This window comes from Pleurodeles waltl, chromosome 3_1 (genome assembly GCF_031143425.1).
Source record: "Pleurodeles waltl isolate 20211129_DDA chromosome 3_1, aPleWal1.hap1.20221129, whole genome shotgun sequence".
In the NCBI taxonomy this organism is placed as follows: domain Eukaryota; kingdom Metazoa; phylum Chordata; class Amphibia; order Caudata; family Salamandridae; genus Pleurodeles; species Pleurodeles waltl.
Genome location: NC_090440.1, coordinates 1,259,050,410 through 1,259,065,747, shown reverse-complemented (window position 1 = coordinate 1,259,065,747; position 15,338 = coordinate 1,259,050,410).

Below are 15,338 nucleotides of genomic sequence, written 5' to 3'. Positions count from 1 at the left end.
GTACACAGCAGACTTAAAGAAAAACCTAAAGGCTAGCAGCCTGGTTCTACCAAAGATTGGCCTCACAAAATTCCAAATCATCAAATACTCTCACGACATTGTGATATTGGACTGCACAAAAACCGGCCTACAATGAGCACTAAAAGCCCTGAACACTTTCAACATAGCCAACCAGCTCCAAGTAAACTAGGAAAAAACAAAAGATCTTGTATCTGGAAGGTACAAGAACAAAAAGATCATAACTTGGCAGCTTGGAAGCCAGACCATCAACACAGCAAGGAAATATAATTACCTTGGAGTGTGGTTCGCCGAAAATAACGGAGTAGGGAGACAGAAAAGCGCTATCAGACAAAAAGCTGCTGCCATTTCATGCGGGACCTCCCAACTAAGTAACCAAGTAAGAAGCGCTTCAGCAGCCCAAACACTGAGGGTACCAAAGGCGACCCTACTTCCCGCTCTGCAATACAGCAACCTGGCATTTCCTGGATCTTTAGAAGTCACCTTAGAACAAGCCCACTGTGGAGCGTATTTAAGAATCTTCCGACAACAGAAGTACACCCGCCACTCCAGTCTCCGATTGGAACTGGGCCTCGCATCACATCAGTTAGACTGCCAAGCTGCCATCCTGAAATATTACAACATGCTCAGGAGGGCCAACAACTCCATTCAGCTGGCAGACACTGTGAGATTCAGTGCTTGGACAAAAATGGATCAACAGACGGGTAAAGGAAATCTCAAGGGAGCGTGATCTACTGTCAGCCAAATCATCATCAGTGCCAGTGTTAAACAACTCTTATCTGATCGGGGGCCCTCAGCCATACTTCCTAGAAGCAAAAAACGCAGGAATTCAACACCAGATTCTTTACAAACGAACATTAGTCTTGCCAATCAAGGACTTTAATCCTTCCTGGCATGTACAAGGGTCACAAAAGGCCTGCAGACTCTTCTCCTAGGAACACAAAAGTTGGCTGTGTTGCTCACCCACGTTAGCCGCTGATAGAAGACAGATAATATAACCAGTAGCTTTGGCCTTGGGGATGCAGACTTACATGGAGACATCCAATAACTGCTTTTCACACTCAACAGTTTGGGCCTTGGCTACATATGCAAAATATGTTACTATACTAAGGTGGCTGCTAGCCCAGTCAGTAGGGGTGGCCAGCACGGAGCATGTAGGTCCAAAGGAAGTCTAAGCATCTCTCGATGATAATGGAGGAAAACACAAACTTCCTCTTAACAGAATTGCACTTTTTTGTTTTGTCTTGTTATCTTTATGTTATTTTAATGTGACCGAATTTTCAAGCAAATATAATTCACTGGGCATGTTTATCTTATGGTGGTTTTAATTAACTGAACACTAAATTGATACTACTTCTACTATTGAAAATAAGACTTTGTTATTTTAAAATAAAGTCTCCAATGTTAGCCTATGGGGCCCATTTACTACAATGGGGGAAAACGCATTTGGCTGTTTTTCCCTTACCAGGTCTTATAAAACATCTTCCTAAAGTCCCTGCTTATATTTAAACTGCACCCAAACGTGGGGTCGCTTAGGGTAGACCTTAGGGGTGACTTAGATGTAAAAGTAAAGTAGTTTAGGACTTTAGTTTTAGTTTCAAAGTCGAATTTGGGGTTAACTTCAACTTAATAGCAGCCAGCAATGTGGGCCTGCCTTGAAAATGACACTGGACACCACAACAGTACACCCAGGGGTGCCCTACTTACCCTGGGGCCCCTAAGCTTACATGCCTACCATATATTAGGGTATTTTTGTATCTTGCCAAAGACAATTATAATTATGCCTAATTTACATATACCATTTTTATGAAGAGCACTGGGCCTTAGATTGGTTAGCAGTGCCTTAAGCACAGTCAGAGTCAGAAAACAACAGTATCAGCTGAAAATGGGGGCAAAACGTGAGGAGGCTTCTGCAATCAGCCCAGTTTTCCCACACTCCCTCCCAAAAGAATAACCTAATTTATGACACATAGGCCCATATTTAACAGAAAATCATGGAGCGCGATGCTGCGCCAAAATTGGCAGCTCCGTGCTCTGTCATTTTCACAAACAGGGATGCACCATATTTAACTGAATACAGCGCACCCCTGTGTTGTACGCTGCGCTGGTGCTAAATTAAGCTGCCTAGTGCCAATGCAGTAATCCTCGTACCATCGTGCAAGGAGGTATACGGTGAGGGGGTTGATTATTTATGTGTGGGAAGGTGTCCCTTCTGGCTCATAAACAATCACTAAGGGTGATTTGGCACTTCTGTGTGTGCTGCAGAATGCAGTACAGCAAAACGTCGTTTTGAGATGATTATTTATGTGCAGGAAGAGGCACCTTCCTGCACATAAACAATCATGTCTGGCATTTTGCTCTTTCTATGCCTGCTGCAGAATGCAAAATGAGGAGGAATAAAAGTATTTCTTCACATTGTGCCTTGCTAACACCACCCCTGGGGTGGCGTTAGACTTTGGCGCAACCTCAGGTTTACAAAAACTCATAGATCTGAGGCAGTGTCAAAATGCAATGGGTGTTGCTGTGGCACGCCCAGAGCAAGACCCATTGCACACCACTTTCATGCAAAGTACTGTGTGTGAATGGGCCGTATTTACAAGGTGGTATTAAGCCACAAAAAATATGGCACAAGGCATTGGCCACTGGAGCATCATGAAAATTTACGCTCTGGTGGTGTTAGGGGCTCATAAATATGCCCCATATAATCTCAGTGGGGTGCTCAATCATCAATAATGGCTTCTTTGCAACAGAAATACTTTGGTTAGACCAATAATTCTGGGTGGTACAACTAGAATGGTTGGAATAGAAAGTGTTTCAGATGTCTACCTCTTACTATCATTACAGAGAAAGAGAATTCCAACAGAATGCCTTGTATATTTTTTTGATTTATTTCTTATTTAGTCAAGAAACGATTGAGTATTGAAAAATTATAAAGCCAAAACATTAAAATAAATAGACTGCACAGGGAAGAAGGAAAAAAAACCTCAAAGAAAGATTTAAAGCTGTCCAATACAATATTTAGATTATAACTCAGGAATTGCGACCCTCCGACACCAACTGGGGCTGCCAATTAAACCTGGACCAGATACGATCACATTTCTTACTTGCTCGTATACCCCTTGATTTAGTTAAAGCTAGTTCAAGCTTATAAACCTGCTTAAGAGTAGCCACCACTCACCAACTGCTGAGAGCATGTCAGAGATCCAATCTCTAGTGATACAAAGTCTGGAAGTTATAATAACAATAGAGAACAACCTACTGGATCTCAGATCTTCTCCGACTCTGAATCCCAACATAATTTCCTTATTAGTGAAGTGCGCATCCTCTCTAGTACATAGCCCAGTCAGAAAACTCACGTTGGCCCAAAATCTCCTCAATTTAGGACATGATGGGAACATATGTACTAAATCTGCAGCAGGGAATTCACATTTAGAGCATTTAGGCCCAGATTTAAAAAGGCCTAGCGTCTCCTTGTGCCACATTAGCGTGATTTTTTATGATGCTAATGTGGCCCTGTTACGGGGACAGCAAAAATGGGAATCTATGAGATTCGACTGTGCCATTTTTAGAAGCTATTTTTAACAACTGCACAGAGCAGGCCTTAAAAGGGGGCACACCATTATTCTTATTGGGCCCCTATGTACTTTGCAGGATTAGTGCCAACATTTTTGGCGCTAATCCTGCAATGTACTATGATAGCGTTAAAAATGACGACGCTATTTTCCCTAACCTGCATCATGGTGCGCTGTATGTTCAATATGGCACACACATAGTGGCGTTAGCACAGCACTAAGGGGTGCAAAAAAAGTGGAAATGCATATAGGGCAGCACCACTTTTCTTAAATTTGGGCCATAGTCTTATCCACACTATTGTTCTGAGCCCATTGAACGATCCTACTGGGTGTATAATACAGCATAACTATGATCCTGAATTGGTGGACTCTTAAGTTAACCGAGAACACAAGTCCTTCAAGAATGCCTTATGCTGACAAAATATCTGAGGGAGTGATTGCCAGTCCTAGAACTATACTCCATTTATCCACCAGCAGAGAGCTATCATTTACCTGGTATTGACAAAAACTGTGGTATACTCTGCTAAATAAAGACCTCTGTGGGGCATTTAAAAACACAAAAATACAACAGAGCAGACAGGTAAAGTTGTCAGCCTACAGCCCACCACAAAGTAATCCCTGGCCTGCATGTACCTAAAAAAGAAGTGAGAAGGGAGCTCAAACCTAGTTTGCAAGTCCTCAAACGTACAGAAGCTGCTGCAATCATAAATATGCCCTAAGCGTGAGACTCCGCAGCTTGCCCAGCCCTTACAGATACTATCTTGTAAGATTGCAGGGAGCATTGGGTTTTCCCAGAGTGACATATCTGGACCAACAAGCAATAATGAATATTTGGCAGATATTTCTCGTCAGAGACATGTTGTATCTCCAATGCACTTAAAGCGCACCTGCTTCAAATAATTAGGATCCCTGATCCTAAACAAAAATATTCTACACTCTTTTCTGAGTGCCATTCGGTATGGGAACTGGACTAGGTCTTGACTATCCTTCAAAAGCAGAGCTTGCAGGCACCCTGCAAAAGCTGCTCAAAAAGAAAGTTTGAAATCTGGAAGCTGAAGACCACCTTGATTAAAGGGAGCTTGATAAGATGGATAGCATGCCTGGCCCGCCAGTATCCTCAAATAAAACTACTAATGACCCCATCTAATTGCTTAAAAAACAATCAGAAACTCTGTCCAATAACCTATAGGAAGACAATGCCACAATTGTAACTTCTTAGTGATCTCTGCCAAAATAGACTCATAGTTAAGTTTAAATATTAGTGCAACACAGGGTGAGAGGTGCTCCCCGAGATACACAGTTGAGAGGGTATCTCCTGGTATTTGACTTTCTAGATAGAAGTTGACAAGCACCTGGGTTTTATCGAGTAAAACTTATACCCTGAATATATGTTCCAAATCTGCAGGCCTCCTGTTAAAATAGAAGCTAATGCAGCAATAGGATTAGTCAAATATACTGCAACGTCATCTACGTAAGCTGCAATCTTGACCTCTGAGCCATGAAAGAAAAAAGGTCGACTACTATGATTCTGGCGAAGAGTCCGCAAATATGGCTTCAAGATTATCGAAATAACAATGGCGACAAAGGACATCCCTGCCTAGTGCCTATTATATGTGAAAGAAGCAGATAGGATTCCAAAGTGGACCAACAGCACACTAGGGCTTTGATAAAAAACCTGCACCCATCTAAGGAAATGGCCACTGAGGACAAAAGCCCCCCTAGTGATCCAGAGACTCTCCTAAACCACCCTGTCAAAAGCCTTTTCTGTGTCCGAAAGTATCACCCCAAAATTAAGGCCAGCTTTCTCTGCTACATTAAAAAACATTATTGCAGTGTTGACGTGAGACATAGGCGGTCATTCTGACCTTGGCGGACGGCGGGGGCCGTCCGCCAAGGTACCGCCGTCAGAACACCGCACCGTGGTCGAAAGACCGCGGCGGTGATTCTGACATTTGCCCTGGGCTGGCGGGCGGCCGCCAAAATTCCGCCCGCCAGCCCAGGGCAAATCAACCTTCCCACTAGGATGCCGGCTCAGAATTGAGCCGGCGGAGTGGGAAGGGGCGACGGGTGCAGTTGCACCCGTCGCGTATTTCAGTGTCTGCTGGGCAGACACTGAAATACTTTTTGGGGCCCTCATACGGGGGCCCCTGCCGTGCCCATGCCATTGGCATGGGCACTGCAGGGGCCCCCAGGGGCCCCGCGGCACCCCCTACCTCCATCCTGTTCCCGGCGGGAGAACCGCCAGGGACTGGATGGCGGTAGGGGGTGTCAGAATCCCCTTGGCGGCGGAGCGCGCTCCGCCGCCATGGAGGATTCTCAAGGGCAGCGGAAAGTCGGCGGGACACCGCCGACTTTCCGTTTCTGGCCGCGGCTGAACCGCCGCAGTCAGAATGCCCAGCGGTGCACCGCCAGCCTGTTGGCGGTGCTACCGCCGACCTCCGCCATGACGGTAATTACCGCCAGGGTCAGAATGACCCCCATAATGTCTTGCCCTGGGATAAAGCCATGCTGGTAGTATGACACTAAAGCAGTCATAAAGGGAGCTAAGCGGGTCACCAAAATCTTAGCAACTATTTTGGCGTCCGTATTTAGAAGGAAAATAGAATGATACGACCTGAGCTCCTCCAGTGATTCACCTTTCTTCATAAAATTAACTATCCAAGATATATTCCAAGATGTAGGAACCATGCTACTAAGCCCCATATGCTGAAAGTCCTATAAAATTAATCCAGAATAGCATCTTCTCCAGCAGCTTTCCCTGAGGGTAGCATTGATATTGCCTTGCTGACTTCCCCAATCGTAATTTCCTCTTGAAGAACGGAGAGAGACTTATCTCCAGGAGAGTATATGTTAACATTCCTGATATACAAACTAAACCCCAGCTCGCCAATAGCCTCACCAGGACTGTAAAGATCTTGATAGAAAGTCACAAATTGCCCAACTATCATCTTCAGGCTTGTATAACGTAGTCCATCCATACCTTTCACCACTTCAAAACGATGTTCTGACTGCCTTTCAACAATTTGATGTGCCAGGATTCGCCGTACTTGTTCATGATACTGAAATTGAAGCAAACAATGCCTAGTAATTCTAGCTGTGCTTCTCTCCCTCAGTTCCCTCCCATTACTTAGCTCAATTTTCAGTTAATTGAAGATACAGTTTCCTAAAATCATTGCCCCCTCTAAGAACATGCTGTGCATGTGATAACTCCAGCTCCCTTACTACCTGGCACAACGACCTCTGAGTCTGCAATTTACTTCTATTCTGACTATAGATAAACTTCTGGGTGAGCTACACACAAATGCCTGAATCGCATTCCAGACTACAAATGGGGAGGCTGTGCCAATATTGGTTTGGAGATAGTTTGTTGACTAATATGTTACAGTCAGTATATATTCTAGGTCCCTAAGCGGACGTCGGGGAAAAGAAAATCGCGTCTCAGGCTAGTTGCAACTTGTAGCTGGAGTGATAGCAGAACAGGATTATGATCTGAGGTAACTCTGGGACATACTTCCATGACTGCATGCTGCAGGAGACGATCATGTACAGAAACCAAGTCTAACCTAGAGTAATGAGAGTGGGGGCTGAGTAATACGTATATCCAGGAATATGGGGATACAAAGACCTCAATACATCCATAGGACAATGAAGTCAAGCCATTTCGGATATAGAAGCCCTTGTTTTAGCCCATCCTGAGAGAGGCTCTCTGGTTCATTGAGTCTGAGCGATAGTCAATTACGCAGTTAAAATCACCTAAAACAATAAATTCACCAGGCTATTCTTAGAGCTCCAGAGTTAGCCGATTTATAATCTCAGGATCATCAATGTTAGGTCCATATATTGCGCAGAGCACCTACTTAATACCAAAAAGCAGTAGCTGTACAGTAGCCTATTTGCCCCTAGGATCAGCCAAGGTTTTTAGTACCTCATAATCCAGCTGTCTCTCAGCCAAAGTAGCTACCCTCGGATCAAAACAGTCTGTGAATGGCGGACAATTAAATTATACCCAAGGAACTTAAATCACGCTCTGTCCTCGTAGGCTAAATGAGTTTTGGTTAAAAAAAGAAAATGCAGTTTGTGCATCTGAATCCCTCCCAGAACTAGCTTACGTTTACACAGCACATTCAGCCCATGAATATTCTAACACAAGCTTTATAGCTTCCATTTTACCCTTAACCAGCTTTAAATTTTGTATATACCACTAGTAGCTCCCATGCGGCCAAAAATAAATCAGTAGTAAAGGTAGCTCTAACCCAGGTGTGAAGGCCACTGAGCGCTCAACGTTAGACAATTTTTCATCCCTGCAGAAACAAAACCCTCTCTCCCACATCTCCACCCCATCCCCCGACCCCCCTGGTTGTCCCCACCCTCCCTCATGCTGCTAGCAGATTCACCCTCATCTCACAGCTTTTGGTGAAAATAAGAGCCGGGAGAGTCCACTTCCACCCACCACCTCACCATCCTTACACCATACCCCTGCTCCCTCACACCCCCCACTGCCCTTCAAAAAGAAAGAAAAAAAGAAAAGGGAAAGAAGGCGGGGAAGCAAATGATCATAAAATAGCCAGTAGTATGCCCAAAGAGCAAATGAGTAAATGATGCAAAAAGATGCATTATTTAAAACAAAGAAGTATTAACCTCAAACACAATAGGTTCCTCAGTAAATCCCCATATCAGTCCCAAAAGTCATTCCTAAACAAAATGAGCTTGGCCACCATTCTCAAACTCCAAAAGATGAGATACCGATCCCTTCTTTATGCCTTCCAGTCAGATACAGTTATCGAGGCATCCTGTGGTGTAAGAAAAAAAATGTTTCTGGCCATTCTTTATAACCTTAAGCAGAGCCGGCTCTTGTAAAAAGACTTTAGCCCCTGAAGCCTTAAAGGGGTCTATGGTGCAATTTCCACTGCCTGCCCATGGTGACCTTGCAGAGACTGACTGAGCTGTAATTGCAATAGAGTCGAAAACAACAGGGGCGAAGGGCAGGCTTTGAGAAAAATCGCCTGGCGAAGCAAAAAGTTCCCAACATGAATCAGGATAGGACTGGGTTTCCCCCCACTGCTACCCGATCCTGCAAAATCTGTTTGAGCAGCCCAGCTAGTAGGGAGTTGATGTGCCCTCAGTATTTGTGAGTCCTAGTCTGCCAATTCTGGGAAGGCCTTCCCCAATGGCTCAACCATAAATTACCAAGGATCTTCACCTTTTTTTCTCTCTGGTATCCCAAAAGTACACAGATTGTTCCACCTCTGATGGTTCTTTATATGCTCTAGTTGGAGCTGCATCATCCCCAGAGTCTGGCCATGGCTACTTATAAAAGTCAAATCAAAAGAGTACACTGTTCCTCAACAAAAAAATAGAAAGAGTAGGCACATGTTCTAAAAAGAACACTTCTTAAATTAGAAGCGAAAGCCCTCACACATCCAATGGATGTCATGCTTCATCATAGGGCCAGCTCCCCGTCAAACCGGCGCTGCAATGCTTGACAGGCCCCACACTGGGCAACTTTGCCAGACATCTTAATGGTAGTGTGCACCGTGGTTGAGGTAGGAATGAATTTAAACCTCACCTCAAAAAAATCAGAAGAGAAAAAGAAGATAAAATTGGCTTAAGAGCCTCCGAACTGTGAGTTTTAATTGATGTGGAGGACATTGGTCAATATTAAAAACACGCAGGAGTGGAGAAGAAATAAAGTTCCACCACTCTTCAAACAAAACCATGTTAGCAGGGGCACTTTCCCTCTAGCTCATCTCTACAGTCAACATGTTTCGCACCCTCAATGTCCTTACATATCGTTTGGTGCTTCATCAGGACCAAAAGTAACGAATACTCATAAGCTGCTATGTATCCCTGATCGGATTTTAAGAAAAGAGACTACTTACATAAAACACTACATTGCTTATAGGCTAAATAGGCGAAACTGTACAAAAAATACAAAATACAGTGTAAAACGCAATGAGAAACATCAACACATATTAGAAACACCCAATAGTGTAGTGGCACTCTGTAGTTAGTGCTGCTATGCAAATGTGTAAACCATTTGGCAAATGCAGTACTCCTTACCTTCCCATATTAGGGAGCGAGTTCCTTGGGACAGAACAGACCTTGGGACTAACGTCGCTCTATAAGTGTCATGGAGACAGCAAAATATAGTACAACCACAGGCTTCCAAATAGACACATGCACATATCATTGTTTCTTGACAGCGATCAAAACATTACATTCTAAAATATTTTAAGGTATGAGGTAATGGAGGCTGGCTGGCTAGGGGTGGCAAAAGCCAAGAGAGGGTCGGCAAATACTTTCCGATGTCCTAATAGCACCCATTGGTACACATAATAGAGCAAGTATAGCACAAAAGAAATGCACGAGTGCGCTCTATGCCCTCAATATAGCCTCATGTATATTAAACTGTGCAGCCTGTACGGCGAGGACTTAAAAATGTCAGAACTTGAAAATGCTGATTTCATTAGCCACCAGCATCATTTTCTAGTGTATATACATCATCAAAACAAATAAGTTCAAGGCAAAGCCAATGGTCACGCACATGCATAGTCAAGGTATATCGAGGCAAGTCAATCGATAAATAATCGGGCAACAACAGCAGAGCATGTACTTACGCACTCTGCAAGGCCCCTCGCCAAAGACCTACCCAGCGGCCGCTGTCCAGGAAGTGAAACCGGGAGAGCAGCATGTCAGATAAAGGTCTCTGTGGGAGGCGAGGACCAATCACAGTGCGGTAGTGGTGCTGAAGAAAGGGTTGGGCGTTTAAAGTAAGTCTCGCCTAAAAAATGAACGAAAAGCTCGCATGTCTTAGTGGCATACAGAAAACATTAAAAAACGCTGTTATTCATTAGAATGAAGCCTCTGTCAGGTAAGCTAAAAAACAAAATTTTAACAGAAATAGGGACCTTCAACTTAAGTCTAATACTAAAAAAATATTCAAAAAACTTACAAAGCAAAATAGGAATGAGTGATGTTTGATACAGGTACCCTGTGGAAAAACATATGTTGGAGGGAAGTCAGAAGGATATTTACTCTCTAATAATAAAGGAAGGCAGAAAGTCAGTGTACTCGGAAAGTCATCCACGGATATCATCATTTAACCCATGGATATGGGTCTCCAGTTTGAACACCCAACGTTGCTCCTTTTCAAAAAGACCAAGGGCCAGATGTAGGAAGCACTTTGCGAGTCGCAAACGGCAAAATTTGCCGTTTGCGACTCGCAAATGCGTGATTCCTATGCAGAAATGCATTTTGCGAGTCAGGACCGACTCGCTAAATGCATTTCCGAATCGCAAATAGGAAGGGGTGTTCCCTTCCTATTTGCGATTCGCAATGGTATGCAATTCCATTTGCGACCGCGTATGCGGTCGCAAATGGAGTTGCAGTTACCATCCACTTGAAGTGGATGGTAACCCATTCGCAAACGGGAAGGGGTCCCCATGGGACCCCTTCCCCTTTGTGATTGGACCCCATATTATTTTTTCAGGGCAGGGAGTGGTCCAAAGGACCACTCCCTGCCCTGAAAATTCCGAAACTAAAGGTTTCGGAATTTTTTGAAATGCAGCTCGTTTTCCTGTGAGGAAAACGGGCTGCACTTCAAAAAAAAAAAAAACCTTTATTTAAAAGGCAGGTCGCTAACATGGAGGCCTGCTGACGTCAGCAGGCCTCCATGTTAGCGAGTGCCTATACTCGCAATGGGGTCGCAAACTGCGACCCACCTCATAAATATTTATGAGGTGGGTCTTTGCGACCCCATTGCGAGTTGCAGAAGGTGTCTGAGACACCTTTCTGCATGTCAAATTGCGACTTGCAATTTGCGAGTCGCACAGACTCGCAAATTGCAAGTCGCAATTTGATTTTTTCCTACATCTGGCCCCAAGAGAGCTGTTAGACTGATAATTGGGGGACTCCAATACTACCCACCACAAATCGTCAGGGGTATGGTTGGTCTTGCCAAAGTGAACGCTTAGTTTAGTGGTAGTTAGTCCACATCTAATGTTACTGTGGTGTTCATTAATTCTAATCTTAACAGGGCATGTGGTCATCCCTACAAAGCAACACTGACAGGGACACGTGTTCCTATAAATACAATTGCGGGTATTACAATTGGTGTGTTTTGAAAGGTGCCACTGGCCAAAGGGCTGCAAGTCCAAGGACTCAACATGTGAGGTTAGAGTACATACATTACAATTCCCACATGGGTGATGTCCTTTCACTGGTGGTAGTTGCCACAAGATAGTTTGTCTCATTTCTGGTGTCCACACCCTAGGACCACTAGATCTTTGATGTTTTAGTCAGTTTAAAGGCAAAGAAAGGTTTCTGAATGTTCACCCTGCCACTGCCAAGAATGGACCATCATTTATTGATCAATTTCTTAATGGTATTGGACAGGGGGGGTGTATGTGGGACACATGTCAATTGGTGGTCTGAATTATTGGGTTTTGCTGTCAAAAGTGCCTCTCTGTGATTGTTATGAGCCCATTTACGAGCAGAGTTGATTATTTGCATAGGATAATGTCTGTCATGCAATTTATGAGATAGGTTTTCTGCCTGTGTCTCGAAGCTAGAGATGTTACTGCAGTTGTGACGGAGTCTTAAGAACTGGCCATAGGGTAAATTATCCCGTAATGATTTCGGATGATGGCTCTCACATAAAAGTAAATTATTGCTATTAGTTTGTTTGTGTTCAGTACTTGTCTCCAACTTGCCGTGACGGATGGAGATTAGAAGGTCCAGGATTGGTAACTGCGTGGTAGAGACTGTCGAGGTAAACCTTAAAAAAGGGTCAAGTCCATTAACCCAGGTAGTAAATTCTCCAACCAAATAAATGGGGCCATGCCAGATGATGAGTATGCCGTCGATATATGGACGCAACAATTTGATGTTGTCCTTCTATGGGTTAGAATCACTGAGTATAAAAAGTTCTTCGAAATGGCACATGTAAAGGCAGGCTAGACTGGGAGCAAAGTTACTTCTCATTGATGTCCCTCGTATCTGATGGTAGAGTTGGTCTTCAAATTTAGAGTAGTTCTCGGTCAAAACAAGGGAAGCACTTTGCAAAATAAAGTATGTAGGAGTCGGGATGTTGATATCTTACTGGTCAGGAGGTCCTCAATGACCTGAAGAGTAGCTTCCTGCAGTATATTTGTGTATTAGGACTCCACATCCAAACTGATCAAAACATGGACTTGTTCAGATGCAATGATCTGGTCAATAAGATTAAGGACTTCTGTTGTGTCTTTTAGAAAAGTTGGAGTCTCCTTCACTAAAGGTGGTAAAAATGATCACAAAAGGAAGATAATGGTTCTAAAACAGAGCCAATACCTGACAAAATAGGTTGACCCGGGGGTGGTTGGATGTTTTTATGGATCTTGGGTAAGCAATAGAAGAAAGGGATACAAGGATTATGGATGTCTAAAAATTCAGCCTTTTTCCATGTTCTCCATGCGTTGGCTAGTGCTTTATCAATCATGGATCGTATCCTGAGTTGTAAACCTTCTGTGGGGTCCCAAGTAATGGGGGCGTAGTAAGTCAAATCACTCAAGTGGCTTAAGCACTCCTGCCTGTATGACTGAGTATCGAGGATAACTATAGCTCCACCTTTGTCTGCATGCTTAATGGTTATATTAGGATCAAGAGTTAGGGCTTCCTTCTCATTTGAAGAGATGTTCTTGAAAGTTTGTTTGTTTGTAATTTCTTTACATCTAATAAAACCGACTTTTCAAATGTGAGTAGTTTTCATGGCATAGCGGAAGTGGGAGGGACAAAAGTGGACTGCTTTCTCAAGCTGGAGTCTTCTTGACAGTCAGAAGGTCTATCCTGAAAGAAAAAATGTAGTTGAATCTTTCTAAAAAAATGGGAAAGTTCACAACTGAGATGGAAAAAATCTTCCTGTGGAGTAGGGACAAAGCCAAGGCCTTTGCTTAACACGCAAAGCTCATTGGCAGAGAGTTTTCTAGAGAGTAGGTTGACTACTAGTTCTTTGGTGTTTGATTCTTGCCCTGGCTTCTGGTCACCATTTGGGGTTCTTCTTTGGTCCAGTGTACATGTCGTCCTCTTCCTCTGCGCCTGCCTGGTCCTCTGCCCCGGCCTCGGCCTAAGAAAGGTCCATAGGGTAAGAAGGGGCGTGGTTGGCAAAAGGGGTAAGGAGGTTGCCATGTTAGGGGTTGGTGGACAGGATAGTGAGGAGGGTTATAAAAAGGTTGTAATCCACCTTCATCTGTGCTCCAGCCATCAGATGACGAGCTATTGCTGTATGTACGTGATTTCCTGGAGGTCGGACCTGAATCGTCGGAAGACATTGACTGTGTTTCAATTTCATAATAGTCTTTGGTATAAGGGTACACCTTCTCTCTGCTGAACTTGTTGATATCTTTTTGTAACTTCTTGCACCCAGTGCAGCGCCACTTTTCTTGCGCCCCTTAGCACCGCTGTAATGCCACCATGTGTGCGCCGTATCCTAGATACTGCACACCATTGCAGTAGTGAGGGAAACTAGCATCAACATTTTTGACACTAGTTTGGAGATTTGCAGGATTAGTGTAAAAAATGTTGATGCTAATCCTGCAAAGTTCGTTGAGGCCCATTGAAAATAATGGCATGCCCCTTTTAATGACTGCTCTGCGCAGGCATTAAAAGTGGTGAAAGAAATAACACAAAGAAATATTATAGATTTCTTTGCACTTTTTTTTTTGCCCCCCTCACGGGGGAACGCCAGTGCAGGCATAAGGCATAATGTAGCGCAAAGGGTTACAAAGTGGAGCAATGCATGCATTGCTCCACTTTGTAAATTTGGCGTGGTGATTTTGGCCTCATTAGGCCACATTAGCATGAAAAAAGTACGCTAGTGTTGTGCAAGGAGGCGCTAGGGGATCTTACTCAGTCCCTATATGTCTTTTGAATTGAATCACTACATCATAGCTGCTGCTTCAAAGCCGTATAAATAAACATTTTACTAAATTGTTTATTTATAGTATTTGCTCACTTTGATGGGAACCGTGCTTGTGAACTTGAGATCACTGCAGATTACATCAAGTGTTAACTTATTGAGCTATTTTGCTGTACTTTGATTTGCATCAGAGGTGTGGACAACATCTCAACATTGTTGTTTTGGCTCCTCACCAACATGTCTGACACCTAAACAAACTGATAAAAAAGTACACTCTTAAAATATTGCCAAGCTCACTCTTACAGTAATGTGGCTCTAAATAGCAACATAGTGAACATTTGCACCATGTAACTATGGCCCTCATTATGAACATGGTGGTCTGTTCCGCGCCGCCGGTGGTAGAAACCGCCAACAGAGGAGCAGGCCGGACCACCAAATAATGAACTAAACGAAAGACAGGCATCCCCAAAACCACCCACAGCCAGCAAAGGAGTGCTAACGACGACGGCAGAGTCTGCCCAGAGGCCGACGGAAAGGTCCAACCCGCTCATCAAATGATGAACCACCAGTCCGCCGCCAGTTCCGGGGCGGGAACAACCACCATGCAAAGCCAGGCGGAAATGAACCAAATATAAGGAAAAACCCACCGGAGAGCCACACAACGTGGCAAAGCAGACATGGATAGAGAGCTGCAGATCATGCCAGCCCGGCTCCTTGCCATATACCTCCACGACCGAGACCGCTGAAACAAGGGAGAAAAGGGCCCAGTCACATACCCACCCACTCCACCCACCCTGCTACGCCCCCCAACCCTTCACAGCAGCACAAGTCATACACCCCACATCAAGAGGTACATA